The 18,199-nt window shown below is 41.5% G+C and overlaps 1 long non-coding RNA gene across 1 annotated transcript in view; it reads right to left on the bottom strand.

Annotated features, from left to right (window-relative positions):
- LOC142726866 (uncharacterized) overlaps positions 1 to 16,069 on the bottom strand; it is a 138,797-nt gene extending 122,728 nt beyond the window's left edge. Inside the window, exon 1 of the long non-coding RNA XR_012877104.1 lies at positions 15,959 to 16,069. This is a non-coding gene — a long non-coding RNA (uncharacterized LOC142726866). The remainder of the gene's footprint in view (positions 1 to 15,958) is intronic.
- Positions 16,070 to 18,199: the final 2,130 nt, after the last annotated feature.

Genomic DNA, 18,199 nt, shown 5'->3' on the forward strand with positions numbered 1-18,199 from the left:
TATATGTAAGCTGTGAGGAGTACATCAGGATATATGTAATATGTGAGGAGTACATCAGGGTATATGTAATATGTGAGGAGTACATCAGGGTATATGTAATCTGCGAGGAGTACATCAGGGTATATGTAATCTGTGAGGAGTACATCAGGGTATATGTAATCTGTGAGGAGTACATCAGGGTATATGTAATATGTGAGGAGTACATCAGGGTATATGTAATCTGTGCGGCGTACATCAGGGTAAATGTAATATGTGAGGAGTACATCAGGGTATATGTAATCTGTGCGGAGAACATCAGGTTATATGTAATCTGTGAGGAGTACATCAGGGTATATGTAATCTGTGAGGAGTATATCAGGGTATATGTAATATGTGAGGAGTACATCAGGATATATGTAATATGTGAGGAGTACATCAGGGTATATGTAATCTGAGGAGTACATCAGGGTATATGTAATATGTGAGGAGTACATCAGGGTATATGTAAACTGTGAGGAGTACATCAGGGTATATATAATCTGTGAGGAGTACATCAGGGTATATGTAATATGTGAGTAGTACATCAGGATATATGTAATCTGTGAGGAGTACATCAGGGTATATGTAATATGTGAGGAGTACATCAGGATATATGTAATATGTGAGGAGTACATCAGGATATATGTAATATGTGAGGAGTACATCAGGGTATATGTAATATGTGAGGAGTACATCAGGATATATGTAATATGTGAGGAGTACATCAGGGTATATGTAATATGTGAGGAGTACATCAGGGTATATGTAATATGTGAGGAGTACATCAGGATATATGTAATATGTGAGGAGTACATCAGGATATAAGTAATATGTGAGGAGTACATCAGGGTATATGTAATCTGTGAGGAGTACATCAGGATATATGTAATATGTGAGGAGTACATCAGGGTATATGTAATCTGTGAGGAGTACATCAGGGTATATGTAATCTGTGAGGAGTACATCAGGGTATATGTAATATGTGAGGAGTACATCAGGGTATATGTAATATGTGAGGAGTACATCAGGATATATGTAATATGTGAGGAGTACATCAGGATATAAGTAATATGTGAGGAGTACATCAGGGTATATGTAATCTGTGAGGAGTACATCAGGGTATATGTAATATGTGAGGAGTACATCAGGATATATGTAATATGTGAGGAGTACATCAGGATATATGTAATATGTGAGGAGTACATCAGGATATAAGTAATATGTGAGGAGTACATCAGGGTATATGTAATCTGTGAGGAGTACATCAGGGTATATGTAATATGTGAGGAGTACATCAGGATATATGTAATATGTGAGGAGTACATCAGGATATATATAATCTGTGAGGAGTACATCAGGGTATATGTAATCTGTGAGGAGTACATCAGGATATATGTAATCTGTGAGGAGTACATCAGGATATATGTAATATGTGAGGAGTACATCAGGGTATATGTAATATGTGAGGAGTACATCAGGGTATATGTAAACTGTGAGGAGTACATCAGGATATATGTAATATGTGAGGAGTACATCAGGATATATGTAATATGTGAGGAGTACATCAGGGTATATGTAATATGTGAGGAGTACATCCGGGTATATGTAATATGTGAGGAGTACATCAGGATATATGTAATCTGTGAGGAGTACATCAGGGTATATGTAAACTGTGAGGAGTACATCAGGGTATATGTAATCTGTGAGGAGTACATCAGGGTATATGTAATATGTGAGGAGTACATCAGGATATATGTAATATGTGAGGAGTACATCAGGATATATGTAAGCTGTGAGGAGTAGATCAGGGTATATGTAATATGTGAGGAGTACATCAGGATATATGTAATATGTGAGGAGTACATCAGGGTATATGTAATCTGTGAGGAGTACATCAGGGTATATGTAATCTGTGAGGAGTACATCAGGGTATATGTAATATGTGAGGAGTACATCAGGATATATGTAATCTGTGCGGAGTACATCAGGGTATATGTAAACTGTGAGGAGTACATCAGGGTATATGTAATATGTGAGGAGTACATCAGGATATATGTAATATGTGAGGAGTACATCAGGGTATATGTAATCTGTGAGGAGTACATCAGGGTATATGTAATATGTGAGGAGTACATCAGGGTATATGTAATATGTGAGGAGTACATCAGGATATATGTAATATGTGAGGAGTACATCAGGGTATATGTAATCTGTGCGGAGAACATCAGGGTATATGTAATCTGTGAGGAGTACATCAGGGTATATGTAAGATGTGAGGAGTACATCAGGGTATATATAATCTGTGAGGAGTACATCAGGGTATATGTAATATGTGAGGAGTACATCAGGATATATGTAATCTGTGAGGAGTACATCAGGGTATATGTAATATGTGCGGAGTACATCAGGGTATATGTAATCTGCGAGGAGTACATCAGGGTATATGTAATCTGTGAGGAGTACATCAGGGTATATGTAATCTGTGAGGAGTGCATCAGGGTATATGTAATATGTGAGGAGTACATCAGGGTATATGTAATCTGTGAGGAGTACATCAGGGTATATGTAATCTGTGCGGCGTACATCAGGGTAAATGTAATATGTGAGGAGTACATCAGGATATATGTAATCTGTGCGGAGTACATCAGGGTATATGTAAGCTGTGAGGAGTACATCAGGATATATGTAATATGTGAGGAGTACATCAGGGTATATGTAATATGTGAGGAGTACATCAGGGTATATGTAATCTGCGAGGAGTACATCAGGGTATATGTAATCTGTGAGGAGTACATCAGGGTATATGTAATCTGTGAGGAGTACATCAGGGTATATGTAATATGTGAGGAGTACATCAGGGTATATGTAATCTGTGCGGCGTACATCAGGGTAAATGTAATATGTGAGGAGTACATCAGGGTATATGTAATCTGTGCGGAGAACATCAGGTTATATGTAATCTGTGAGGAGTACATCAGGGTATATGTAATCTGTGAGGAGTATATCAGGGTATATGTAATATGTGAGGAGTACATCAGGGTATATGTAATCTGTGAGGAGTACATCAGGGTATATGTAATATGTGAGGAGTACATCAGGGTATATGTGAGGAGTACATCAGGGTATATGTAATATGTGAGGAGTACATCAGGATATATGTACATCAGTGATATATTCTGCAGATTATTACACCACTGACCTCTCTACAGATCTGCAGAACATTGCTCTGTCCTCTACACCTCCTGAGAGATACATAGTGATATATTCTGCAGATTATTACACCACTGACCTCTCTAGAGATCTGCAGAACATTGCTCTGTCCTCTACTGACAGATACATAGTGATATATTCTGAAGATTATTACAACACTGTCCTCTCTACAGATCTGCAGAACATTGCTCTGTCCTCTACTGACAGATACATAGTGATATATTCTGCAGATTATTACACCACTGACCTCTCTACAGATCTGAAGAACATTGCTCTGTCCTCTACTGACAGATACAGAGTGATATATTCTGCAGATTATTACACCACTGACCTCTCTACAGATCTGCAGAACATTGCTCTGTCCTCTCCACCTCCTGACAGATACATAGTGATATATTCTGCAGATTATTACACCACTGACCTGTCTACAGATCTGCAGAACATTGCTCCTGTATCACATGACAGATACAGAGTGATATATTCTGCAGATTATTACACCACTGACCTCTCTACAGATCTGCAGAACATTGCTCTGTCCTCTCCACCTCCTGACAGATACATAGTGATATATTCTGCAGATTATTACACCACTGACCTGTCTAGAGATCTGCAGAACATTGCTCTGTCCTCTACTGACAGATACAGAGTGATATATTCTGCAGATTATTACCACTGACCTCTCTACAGATCTGCAGAACATTGCTCTGTCCTCTACTGGCATATACATAGTGATATATTCTGCAGATTATTACACCACTGACCTCTCTAGAGATCTGCAGAACATTGCTCTGTCCTCTACTGACAGATACATAGTGATATATTCTGCAGATTATTACACCACTGACCTGTCTACAGATCTGCAGAACATTGCTCTGTCCTCTCCACCTCCTGACAGATATATAGTGATATATTCTGCAGAGTATTACACCACTGACCTCTCTACAGATCTGCAGAACATTGCTCTGTCCTCTACTGACAGATACAGAGTGATATATTCTGCAGATTATTACACCACTGACCTCTCTACAGATCTGCAGAACATTGCTCTGTCCTCTCCACCTCCTGACAGATACAGAGTGATATATTCTGCAGATTATTACACCACTGACCTCTCTAGATATTTGCAGAACATTGCTCTGTCCTCTACTGACAGATACAGAGTGATATATTCTGCAGATTATTACACCACTGACCTCTCTAGAGATCTGCAGAACATTGGTCTGTCCTCTACTGACAGATACATAGTGATATATTCTGCAGATTATTACACCACTGACCTCTCTACAGATCTGCAGAACATTGCTCCTGTATCACATGACAGATATATGGTGATATATTCTGCAGATTATTACACCACTGACCTCTCTAGATATCTGCAGGACATTGCTCTGTCCTCTACTGACAGATACAGAGTGATATATTCTGCAGATTATTACACCACTACCCTCTCTACAGATCTGCAGAACATTGCTCTGTCCTCTCCACCTCCTGACAGATATATAGTGATATAATCTGCAGAGTATTACACCACTGACCTCTCTACAGATCTGCAGAACATTGCTCCTGTATCACATGACAGATATATGGTGATATATTCTGCAGATTATTACACCACTGACCTCTCTAGATATCTGCAGAACATTGCTCTGTCCTCTACTGACCGATACAGAGTGATATATTCTGCAGATTATTACACCACTGACCTCTCTACAGATCTGCAGAACATTGCTCTGTCCTCTCCACCTCCTGACAGATACATAGTGATATATTCTGTAGATTATTACACCACTGTCCTCTCTACAGATCTGCAGAACATTGCTCTGTCCTCTACTGACAGATACAGAGTGATATATTCTGCAGATTATTACACCACTGACCTGTCTACAGATCTGCAGAACATTGCTCTGTCCTCTACTGACAGATACAGAGTGATATATTCTGCAGAGTATTACACCACTGACCTCTCTAGATATCTGCAGAACATTGCTCTGTCCTCTACTGACAGATACATAGTGATATATTCTGCAGATTATTACACCACTGACCTCTCTAGAGATCTGCAGAACATTGCTCTGTCCTCTACTGACAGACACATAGTGATATATTCTGCAGATTATTACACCACTGACCTGTCTACAGATCTGCAGAACATTGCTCTGTCCTCTACTGACAGATACATAGTGATATATTCTGCAGATTATTACACCACTGACCTGTCTACAGATCTGCAGAACATTGCTCTGTCCTCTCCACCTCCTGACAGATACATAGTGATATATTCTGCAGATTATTACACCACTGACCTGTCTAGAGATCTGCAGAACATTGCTCTGTCCTCTACTGACAGATACAGAGTGATATATTCTGCAGATTATTACCACTGACCTCTCTACAGATCTGCAGAACATTGCTCTGTCCTCTCCACCTCCTGACAGATACAGAGTGATATATTCTGCAGATTATTACACCACTGACCTCTCTACAGATCTGCAGAACATTGCTCTGTCCTCTCCACCTCCTGACAGATACATAGTGATATATTCTGCAGATTATTACACCACTGACCTGTCTAGAGATCTGCAGAACATTGCTCTGTCCTCTACTGACAGATACAGAGTGATATATTCTGCAGATTATTACCACTGACCTCTCTACAGATCTGCAGAACATTGCTCTGTCCTCTCCACCTCCTGACAGATACAGAGTGATATATTCTGCAGATTATTACACCACTGACCTCTCTACAGATCTGCAGAACATTGCTCTGTCCTCTACTGACAGATACAGAGTGATATATTCTGCAGATTATTACACCACTGACCTCTCTAGATATTTGCAGAACATTGCTCTGTCCTCTACTGACAGATACAGAGTGATATATTCTGCAGATTATTACACCACTGACCTCTCTAGAGATCTGCAGAACATTGGTCTGTCCTCTACTGACAGATACATAGTGATATATTCTGCAGATTATTACACCACTGACCTCTCTACAGATCTGCAGAACATTGCTCCTGTATCACATGACAGATATATGGTGATATATTCTGCAGATTATTACACCACTGACCTCTCTAGATATCTGCAGGACATTGCTCTGTCCTCTACTGACAGATACAGAGTGATATATTCTGCAGATTATTACACCACTACCCTCTCTACAGATCTGCAGAACATTGCTCTGTCCTCTCCACCTCCTGACAGATATATAGTGATATAATCTGCAGAGTATTACACCACTGACCTCTCTACAGATCTGCAGAACATTGCTCCTGTATCACATGACAGATATATGGTGATATATTCTGCAGATTATTACACCACTGACCTCTCTAGATATCTGCAGAACATTGCTCTGTCCTCTACTGACCGATACAGAGTGATATATTCTGCAGATTATTACACCACTGACCTCTCTACAGATCTGCAGAACATTGCTCTGTCCTCTCCACCTCCTGACAGATACATAGTGATATATTCTGTAGATTATTACACCACTGTCCTCTCTACAGATCTGCAGAACATTGCTCTGTCCTCTACTGACAGATACAGAGTGATATATTCTGCAGATTATTACACCACTGACCTGTCTACAGATCTGCAGAACATTGCTCTGTCCTCTACTGACAGATACAGAGTGATATATTCTGCAGAGTATTACACCACTGACCTCTCTAGATATCTGCAGAACATTGCTCTGTCCTCTACTGACAGATACATAGTGATATATTCTGCAGATTATTACACCACTGACCTCTCTAGAGATCTGCAGAACATTGCTCTGTCCTCTACTGACAGACACATAGTGATATATTCTGCAGATTATTACACCACTGACCTGTCTACAGATCTGCAGAACATTGCTCTGTCCTCTACTGACAGATACATAGTGATATATTCTGCAGATTATTACACCACTGACCTGTCTACAGATCTGCAGAACATTGCTCTGTCCTCTCCACCTCCTGACAGATACATAGTGATATATTCTGCAGATTATTACACCACTGACCTGTCTAGAGATCTGCAGAACATTGCTCTGTCCTCTACTGACAGATACAGAGTGATATATTCTGCAGATTATTACCACTGACCTCTCTACAGATCTGCAGAACATTGCTCTGTCCTCTCCACCTCCTGACAGATACAGAGTGATATATTCTGCAGATTATTACACCACTGACCTCTCTACAGATCTGCAGAACATTGCTCTGTCCTCTCCACCTCCTGACAGATACATAGTGATATATTCTGCAGATTATTACACCACTGACCTGTCTAGAGATCTGCAGAACATTGCTCTGTCCTCTACTGACAGATACAGAGTGATATATTCTGCAGATTATTACCACTGACCTCTCTACAGATCTGCAGAACATTGCTCTGTCCTCTCCACCTCCTGACAGATACAGAGTGATATATTCTGCAGATTATTACACCACTGACCTCTCTACAGATCTGCAGAACATTGCTCTGTCCTCTACTGACAGATACAGAGTGATATATTCTGCAGATTATTACACCACTGACCTCTCTACAGATCTGCAGAACATTGCTCTGTCCTCTACTGACAGATACAGAGTGATATATTCTGCAGATTATTACACCACTGACCTCTCTACAGATCTGCAGAACATTGCTCTGTCCTCTACTGACAGATACATAGTGATATATTCTGCAGATTATTACACCACTGACCTCTCTACAGATCTGCAGAACATTGCTCTGTCCTCTCCACCTCCTGACAGATACAGAGTGATATATTCTGCAGATTATTACACACTGACCTCTCTAGATATCTGCAGAACATTGCTCTGTCCTCTACTGACAGATACAGAGTGATATATTCTGCAGATTATTACACCACTGACCTCTCTAGAGATCTGCAGAACATTGCTCTGTCCTCTCCACCTCCTGACAGATACATAGTGATATATTCTGCAGATTATTACACCACTGACCTGTCTACAGATCTGCAGAACATTGCTCCTGTATCACATGACAGATACAGAGTGATATATTCTGCAGATTATTACACCACTGACCTCTCTACAGATCTGCAGAACATTGCTCTGTCCTCTCCACCTCCTGACAGATACATAGTGATATATTCTGCAGATTATTACACCACTGACCTGTCTAGAGATCTGCAGAACATTGCTCTGTCCTCTACTGACAGATACAGAGTGATATATTCTGCAGATTATTACCACTGACCTCTCTACAGATCTGCAGAACATTGCTCTGTCCTCTCCACCTCCTGACAGATACAGAGTGATATATTCTGCAGATTATTACACCACTGACCTCTCTACAGATCTGCAGAACATTGCTCTGTCCTCTACTGACATATACAGAGTGATATATTCTGCAGATTATTACACCACTGACCTCTCTAGATATCTGCAGAACATTGCTCTGTCCTCTACTGACAGATACATAGTGATATATTCTGCAGATTATTACACCACTGACCTCTCTAGAGATCTGCAGAACATTGCTCTGTCCTCTACTGACAGATACATAGTGATATATTCTGCAGATTATTACACCACTGACCTGTCTACAGATCTGCAGAACATTGCTCTGTCCTCTCCACCTCCTGACAGATATATAGTGATATATTCTGCAGAGTATTACACCACTGACCTCTCTACAGATCTGCAGAACATTGCTCTGTCCTCTACTGACAGATACAGAGTGATATATTCTGCAGATTATTACACCACTGACCTCTCTACAGATCTGCAGAACATTGCTCTGTCCTCTCCACCTCCTGACAGATACAGAGTGATATATTCTGCAGATTATTACACCACTGACCTCTCTAGATATCTGCAGAACATTGCTCTGTCCTCTACTGACAGATACAGAGTGATATATTCTGCAGATTATTACACCACTGACCTCTCTAGAGATCTGCAGAACATTGCTCTGTCCTCTACTGACAGATACATAGTGATATATTCTGCAGATTATTACACCACTGACCTCTCTACAGATCTGCAGAACATTGCTCCTGTATCACATGACAGATATATGGTGATATATTCTGCAGATTATTACACCACTGACCTCTCTAGATATCTGCAGAACATTGCTCTGTCCTCTACTGACAGATACAGAGTGATATATTCTGCAGATTATTACACCACTGACCTCTCTACAGATCTGCAGAACATTGCTCTGTCCTCTACTGACATATACAGAGTGATATATTCTGCAGATTATTACACCACTGACCTCTCTAGATATCTGCAGAACATTGCTCTGTCCTCTCCACCTCCTGACAGATACAGAGTGATATATTCTGCAGATTATTACACCACTGACCTCTCTAGAGATCTGCAGAACATTGCTCTGTCCTCTACTGACAGATACATAGTGATATATTCTGCAGATTATTACACCACTGACCTCTCTAGAGATCTGCAGAACATTGCTCTGTCCTCTACTGACAGATACATAGTGATATATTCTGCAGATTATTACACCACTGACCTCTCTACAGATCTGCAGAACATGCTCTGTCCTCTACTGACAGATACATAGTGATATATTCTGCAGAGTATTACACCTATGACCTTCGGACCCCCATAGAACACAGGTTCCCTGGATAAATTCCCCAATCTAGAAATGAAAACACTAAAAATGGTAAAAATAAATCTGTTTATTATAGAATCTGGTAGAATTTCTGTGCGGTTTTCTGTGGCTCCGGCCCTTTAACATGCGATGATCGGTGAGATGAAGAGGGGGAGGGTCCTTCTTCACCCGTGGATATGGCCGCCGGTCCACCCTTACACAGCTCGATCCTGGATCAGAAGAAACCGGAAACGTTTTTCATATTTTTCAAAGTCGGATCCTAGAAAAGGAAAAAATACAAATAAGCAAAAAAATTCACAAAACCTTCACCACAAGGAGAAGATGAAGACGAGCGGAAGACGTCAGACTTACCGGATCTCGCGTCTGCTCATCACTGGAGGAGTCTTCATGGGAATTTCTGATGGTTTAGGTGGTAAAGGCCACGATGTTGGGGTGACAACTGCAAAACAAACCAGAAATTCAGTGTCCAGGCGGCTGTAGAAGAGTCGTGAGGTGAGAAGATCATCAGTGGACGGCACTTACCTCACCTAAAGATGGTAAATGGGCCCCCGAGCGGCAGATGGAAATAAGATGGCCGCTATCTCTCCCGGGGGTTGGGGGCCCTGATGGTAAATGGGCCCCAAGTGGCAGATGTTACTAAAATGGCCACTTTCTCTTTCGGGGGTTGGAGGCCCTGATGTTAACCGTAGCCCCCGAAAGGTCATCCATCTCCACATCAGGAGCTGGAAATTGGCGTCCGCCAACCTTCATCTTCCCATCCTCCATCTCCACGTCCTCTGGAAACTGGCGTCCGCCAGCCTCCATCTTCTCATCCTCCTCCTCCATCTCCACGTCCTCTGGAAACTGGCGTCCGCCAGCCTCCATCTTCTCATCCTCCTCCTCCATCTCCACGTCCTCCGGAAATTGGCGTCCGCCAACCTCCATCTTCTCTACAACACTCATCATTGGAAACATCACCATCCTCCTCTTCTTCATATGAGACACGTCCATGATGAGAGCCAGCAAGAGAAACTGACACCGCGGTCAATGTGTGACCCCAATTTATAAACTTGATGATGTCACAACCTGAGGGCCATTATGTGCAAACGGAACACATGCAGATCACAGGCCCCGCCCTTCACATGACATCACGCTCAGATTCTCTAGAGGACGTCACGCTCAGAGAAATAGAATCTGCCCACATTCTAGATGACATCACAAGAAGCGTATCCCAGTGAACCGTTACAACAGAGCGGCCATTTATAACGTAATATGGTAGAAGAATACAGACAGTCGGGGGTTTTAAATAAAACATTGTTACACCGTTCACTGTGTGAGTCAAATAATGCTATGTTGTAATAGTTCCGGACTTTTACCGATGCAGCGATACCAATTTTGTTATTATTTTTACATTGTTCTTGGGGAATAATGGGAAATGTTTTTTTTTTTACACACATTTTATTAGTTCCCCTAGGGGACTTGAACCAGTGATCATTAGATCGCTGGTACAATACACTGCAATACATGGATGAGTTACGGAAACAGCGTAACTCGCTGAGCTACGCTGTTTCCGGAACTCCCATAGTAGTGAATGTCAGTTATAGAAGCAGCGTAGCGTGCTACTCTGTAGCCGTAACTACTATTCAGTTCTATGGGAGTTGCGGAAACTGCGTAGCTCAGAACATGTAACCAGGAAGTGAAGTGGCCGGAAGACCGCGGAGCCGGGTAAGATGGAATGGGGCTTAGGGGGTCCCGTTCTAGAGATATTACACCTGTGGATATGTCATAAATGTCCTTCGTAGGAAAACCAATATAAATGCCGCGGTCGCTATTGACCGCAGTATTTAACTAGTTAAACAGCGCCATCTCTGTTCCTAGCCGGTAGTGCAGCGTGTCAGAAGCTGACACCTGCAGTGTATGGAGCAGGCTCAGCGCGTGAGCCCGCTCCATACATCATCCCCTCCCCCGCCTGATGATGTGCTGGCACATCACGGGTCGGGAAGGGGTTAAGTAAGGAGCGGTCAGGGGGCCCGGCACTGCCGACTATAACACGCAGGGACTTGTTAGCAAGATTTATTCTTGCTAAAAACTGCGCCTTATAGTCCGAAAAATACGGTATATATATATATTGATTGTAGATTTTTTCAATTGTATTTTCGGTACATAATTAACCCTTTCATGACCAGGGGTCATTGATGCCCCTGTGTCCAGGTCAAATTTTCCATTTCTGATTTGCACTTCTTTAGACGATAATAACTTTGCAACCGCTTTGAATATCACAACTATTTTAACTTTGATTTTTACAAGACTTATGAGGCTTTCATTTTCTAGATTAGTTTAATTAATTCCATGTTTTACAATTTTATTATGAGCAGAAAAATCACAAAAAAAATTGAAAAATAAACAATTTTGTCATTTTTGAAAATAGATTTACCCGTTATTTATGTGTGTGTGTGTGCGTGTTATATATATATATATATATATATATATATACACACATATATATATATATATATACACATACATATATACACACACATACATATATACACATACATATATACACATACATATATACACACACATACATATACACACATACATATATACACATACATACATACACATACATATATACACATACGCACACATACATACATATATACACACACATACATACACACACATACATATATACACACTGTTGCAGCTCTTTAAAGGGAAGGTGTCACGGAAAATTTTATTTTTTATATAATATTGCTTTTAGTAGGTCATTAAAATAAATTGTATTTATTTGTGTTGTACTTTTTATTTTTTTCTTTCTTTTACGTCTCTATGGGGACTGCCATTTTTTTTGTCATCTCTGTATGTGTTGATTAACGACACGTACAAAGATGGAATACAGCAGCTACAGTGCATAGGAGTCAATGAACGGCTCCCGTCCATTGCCTCTGCTCTCTGGCTCTGTACTGCGCAGACGCAGGTCAGAGTCACACAGCAGAGCAGCTGTTTGCAGGGAGAGAGCAGGCGCCATCATGAAGACCAGCTGCACTGCATGTAAGATGTGTGTGTCTGTCCCACTCTCTATCTCACAGACCCCCGCTCTCGTGACCCCCCCCCCCACCCGACGGCCCCCCCTGTAGTCGTGCAGGAGACTCTGTATAAAGGACACATGATGTAACTGTCCTGGGAATGCTGGGTGATAATATGCCTGGTGTTAGTGTGGTACCCAGCTTTCCCAGACCCCTGTCACATTCCCAAACATTCTCAGCACAACTAGAGAGATTTACCGTTCAGGGGTCTGGGAAAGCTGGGTGACCACCATTACCCCTCCTACTGGAGAGTTTGGGGATGTGACTAATGAACCTCTCACACTCCAGTAGGAGGGGTAATGGTGGTCACCCAGCTTTCCCAGACGCAGATATAACCAGGAAATGGCTGGATGGACGGGCTGAGGGTGCACAGCGTTTTTGGTGATGCCCCTCTGTCATGTGATCGGACCTAGGTTACCGGTTCATCTGACGGGGTTCATGTGACTATAAATCTGTCCATAACGAGAGACAGTGCACTCAGGACAAGCCCTGCCCTCATGCCGTAGTTGTGGTTCTGTCTGCAGTGATGGCGGTGGGTGGCTCTGACACCCGCCTCCCCCGTCGGGTCATCTCAGGACAGAAGGGGTGTCCGGATTGGAGACAAAGCGCCGCACCTGTCCTCAGGTTGTGTCTGGTATTGCAGTTCACCTCCATTGAAGTGAATAGGACAGAGCTGTAATACCACACCCGACCTGAGGACAGGTGCGGCGCCATGTTTTCCTGGACGACCCCTTTAACACTTTTCTCGTGTCTGCAGTGCTGTGTGTGTGTGTGTGTGTGTGTGAGTGTATGGGGCAGAGCGGAGTGTTAACGCGCGCCGCTGATACTTCATAGCCGCTTATCAGCTGTTTTGAAGAATCAGCGGCAAGCACCCCCCCCCACACACACACACACACACACACACACACACACACACAAACACACACACACACACACACACAAACACGCAAAATCAAGTATATATATATAGGTGTAACCTGTCAGTGTAACCCTGCCTGTAATGATAATGAGATGGTACATTATGAATGGTGGATTCTGTATTATCTATATATACACGTTACCTGTCAGTGTAATCCTGCCTGTGATGATAATGAGAGGTGTGATGAGAAATGATCTCTACAGAACAGGAAGGGTCAGTCCATTATGAATGGTGGATTCTGTATTATCTATATATAGATGTTACCTGTCAGTGTAATCCTGCCTGTGATGATAATGAGATGTATGCAGAGAAGTGATCTCTACAGAACAGGAAGGGTCAGTCTATTATGAATGGTGGATCCTGTGTTATCTATATATACACGTTACCTGTCAGTGTAATCCTGCCTGTGATGATAATGAGAGGTGTGATGAGAAGTGATCTATACAGAACAGGAAGGGTCAGTCTATTATGAATGGTGGATCCTGTGTTATCTATATATACACGTTACCTGTCAGTGTAATCCTGCCTGTGATGATAATGAGAGGTGTGATGAGAAGTGATCTATACAGAACAGGAAGGGTCAGTCCATTATGAATGGTGGATTCTGTATTATCTATATATAGATGTTACCTGTCAGTGTAATCCTGCCTGTGATGATAATGAGATGTATGCAGAGAAGTGATCTCTACAGAACAGGAAGGGTCAGTCTATTATGAATGGTGGATTCTTTGTTATCTACATATATAGATGTTACCTGTTAGTGTAATCCTGCCTGTGATGATAATGAGATGAGTGCTGAGAAATGATCTCTACAGAACAGGAAGGGTCAGTCTATTATGAATGGTGGATTCTTTGTTATCTACATATATAGATGTTACCTGTTAGTGTAATCCTGCCTGTGATGATAATGAGATGAGTGCTGAGAAATGTTCTCTACAGAACAGGGAGGATCAGTCTATTATGAATGGTGGATTCTGTATTATCTATATATAGATGTTACCTGTCAGTGTAATCCTGCCTGTGATGATAATGAGATGACTGCTGAGAAATGATCTCTACAGAACAGGAAGGATCAGTCCATTATGAATGGTGGATTCTGTATTATCTATATATAGATGTTACCTGTCAGTGTAATCCTGCATGTGATGATAATGAGATGACTGCTGAGAAATGATCTCTACAGAACAGGAAGGGTCAGTCTATTATGAATGGTGGATTCTTTGTTATCTACATATATAGATGTTACCTGTTAGTGTAATCCTGCCTGTGATGATAATGAGATGAGTGCTGAGAACTGTAAGGAGCAGTCTACTATGAGACTCATTGGCCAGAGGGCAAACTGCAAGATTAGATAAAGACAAAAAAATAATATAAAAAAAACCCACCAAAAAATCATAAAAAATATGTTTAACAGAAACTTGATTTAAACAATAGATCATTTTCTGATGACACATTCTCTGTAAGTGGTTGAGCTGAGCTTTCCTAGATCTCGGCCTAGAGTGCAGCTGTTAATCGCAGCCGCTGCCCCCCAAAATCTGATGCTAAACCTAGTGCATGACCGGATTCATAGAACACCTTGTAGAGAACTTCTATGTGCAGTCACAGCTCCCTCAGGTGCTGCACTATGTATAACACATTGTCTGACGTGTTACTGTAATGTACAACTAAGGAGGAACCCCACCTTAAAGAGAACAGAAAGGAGAAGACCTTTTCTCTCCTCAGTAGATGTTGACTCGCTCATTGCTGTGACGCTATCTAATCATAGTGGACAGCCTCACAGCGATGCAAAAGACCTGCAGGAAATGTCTCAAAATCAGCAGGTTTTCTGCATCGCTGTGAAGCGGTCCGCTCTGATTGGACAGTGTCACAGCAAAAAGTGAGGCAACGCCTACTGAGGAGAGATGGTGTCTCCTCTTTGTACCTTTAATTACAACACGCATATGTTAGGTGCAAAACGGAGTAAGGGCTGTAGTGGAACAACATGGAGGGGGGCAAAAAAGAAAATGACAGCGTTGGAATCTGGAGGACGCCAAGTATAAGGGGAGGAATGTGGTTAAAAAACCAACAACAAATAACACAGCAGGTCCTGCTTAATAAACCACGGAGTTCACTTTCTAAATTCATTATTACTGACCTCTGGTAACACCTCCTGGAATTTCCTCCTCCGGTTCACTCTTACACGGTTGATCGACCCTCACTCGCTCTTCTTCTTCATCCTCTGTTTTAATATTAGTCATATCTTCCCCCTGATTTCACATATGTAACAATTCAGTACAATACAGCAGAGAGTGCGAAGAATCTAACAGATCAACATAAGAAACCACCAAACTCTATGACCCCATCTATGACCGTTAGGGATGCACGATGCCTCGAAACTTCCATACTGTTTCGATACCGTTATTTCATGTATTTCGATACTTAGCTCTGCGGCCGCACAGCTCAGTATAGTAACACATGAATGTATGAGAGCGGGGCTGCGGCTGTGTGATAGTCATTGCCCGGCTCCTGAGTCATGACGAGTGCGCGGGGTCAGGATGATGCGATGCGGCCAGCGCTGCACTAATGATTGCCGGCACTGAAGACAGAACATGGCGGGCGCGCTGCAAAACACCCCCATGTTCTGTCTTCAGTGCCTGCACCGCCGCTTATTATAGTGCAGCGCCGGCCGCATCACCTCATGCTGACAGCGCTCTCACTTATGTCAGGAGCGGGGCAATGGTTGTATTACACAGCCACAGCCCCCCTCTATAACGGCGGAGATCAGAGAAACCTCTCATCTCCGCCGCTATTCCCCTGAATGCTGCGATCACAGCGGACTGCAGCATTCAGGAAAAAGGGAGATGCCCCTTGGATCGCATCGCAGGAATCCCTGTGACGCGATTGAGGGACATACCATATATGGGCAGACAGCCCAGGGTCCATTGAAGGACCCCAGGGCTGTCCTACCATATTTCCTGTTGTTAGGGCATATTGAGGTATGTCCTAACAGCTGCCTGTGTACTATCAGTGCACAGGCTAATATACTGGTATGTAGATATATGCCTGTGTACTATCAGTATACAGATATCTGCCTGTGTACTATCAGTATATAGATATATGCCTGTGTACTATCAGTATATAGATATATGCCTGTGTATTATCAGTGTATAGATATATGCCTGTGTACTATCAGTGTATAGATATATGCCTGTGTGCTATCAGTATATAGATATATGCCTGTGTGCTATAAGTATATAGATATATGCCTGTGTACTATCAGTATATAGATATATGCCTGTGTACTATCAGTATATAGATGTATGCCTGTGTGCTATCAGTATATAGATATATGCCAGTGTACTATCAGTATATAGATATATGCCTGTGTACTATCAGTATATAGATATATGCCTGTGTACTATCAGTATATAGATATATGCCTCTGTACTATCAGTATATAGATGTATGCCTGTGTACTATCAGTATATAGATATATGCCTGTGTACTATCAGTGTATAGATATATGCCTGTGTACTATCAGTATATAGATATATGCCTGTGTGCTATCAGTATATAGATATATGCCTGTGTGCTATCAGTATATAGATATATGCCTGTGTACTATCAGTGTATAGATATATGCCTGTGTACTATCAGTATATAGATATATGCCTGTGTGCTATCAGTATATAGATATATGCCTGTGTACTATCAGTGTATAGATATATGCCTGTGTGCTATCAGTATATAGATATATGCCTGTGTACTATCAGTATATAGATATATGCCTGTGTACTATCAGTATATAGATATATGCCTGTGTGCTATCAGTATATAGATATATGCCTGTGTGCTATCAGTATATAGATATATGCCTGTGTGCTATCAGTATATAGATATATGCCTGTGTGCTATCAGTATATAGATATATGCCTGTGTGCTATCAGTATATAGATATATGCCTGTGTACTATCAGTATATACATGTATGCCTGTGTACTATCAGTATATAGATATATGCCTGTGTACTATCAGTGTATAGATATATGCCAGTGTGCTATCAGTATATAGATATATGCCTGTGTACTATCAGTATATAGATATATGCCTGTGTACTATCAGTATATAGATATATGCCTGTGTACTATCAGTATATAGATGTATGCCTGTGTACTATCAGTATATAGATGTATGCCTGTGTACTATCAGTATATAGATATATGCCTGTGTACTATCAGTGTATAGATATATGCCTGTGTACTATCAGTATATAGATATATGCCTGTGTACTATCAGTATATAGATATATGCCTCTGTGCTATCAGTGTATAGATATATGCCTGTGTACTATCTGTATATAGATATATGCCTGTGTACTATCAGTATATAGATATATG

The sequence above is a fragment of the Rhinoderma darwinii genome, unplaced genomic scaffold, assembly GCF_050947455.1.
Source record: "Rhinoderma darwinii isolate aRhiDar2 unplaced genomic scaffold, aRhiDar2.hap1 Scaffold_632, whole genome shotgun sequence".
Taxonomy (NCBI): domain Eukaryota; kingdom Metazoa; phylum Chordata; class Amphibia; order Anura; family Rhinodermatidae; genus Rhinoderma; species Rhinoderma darwinii.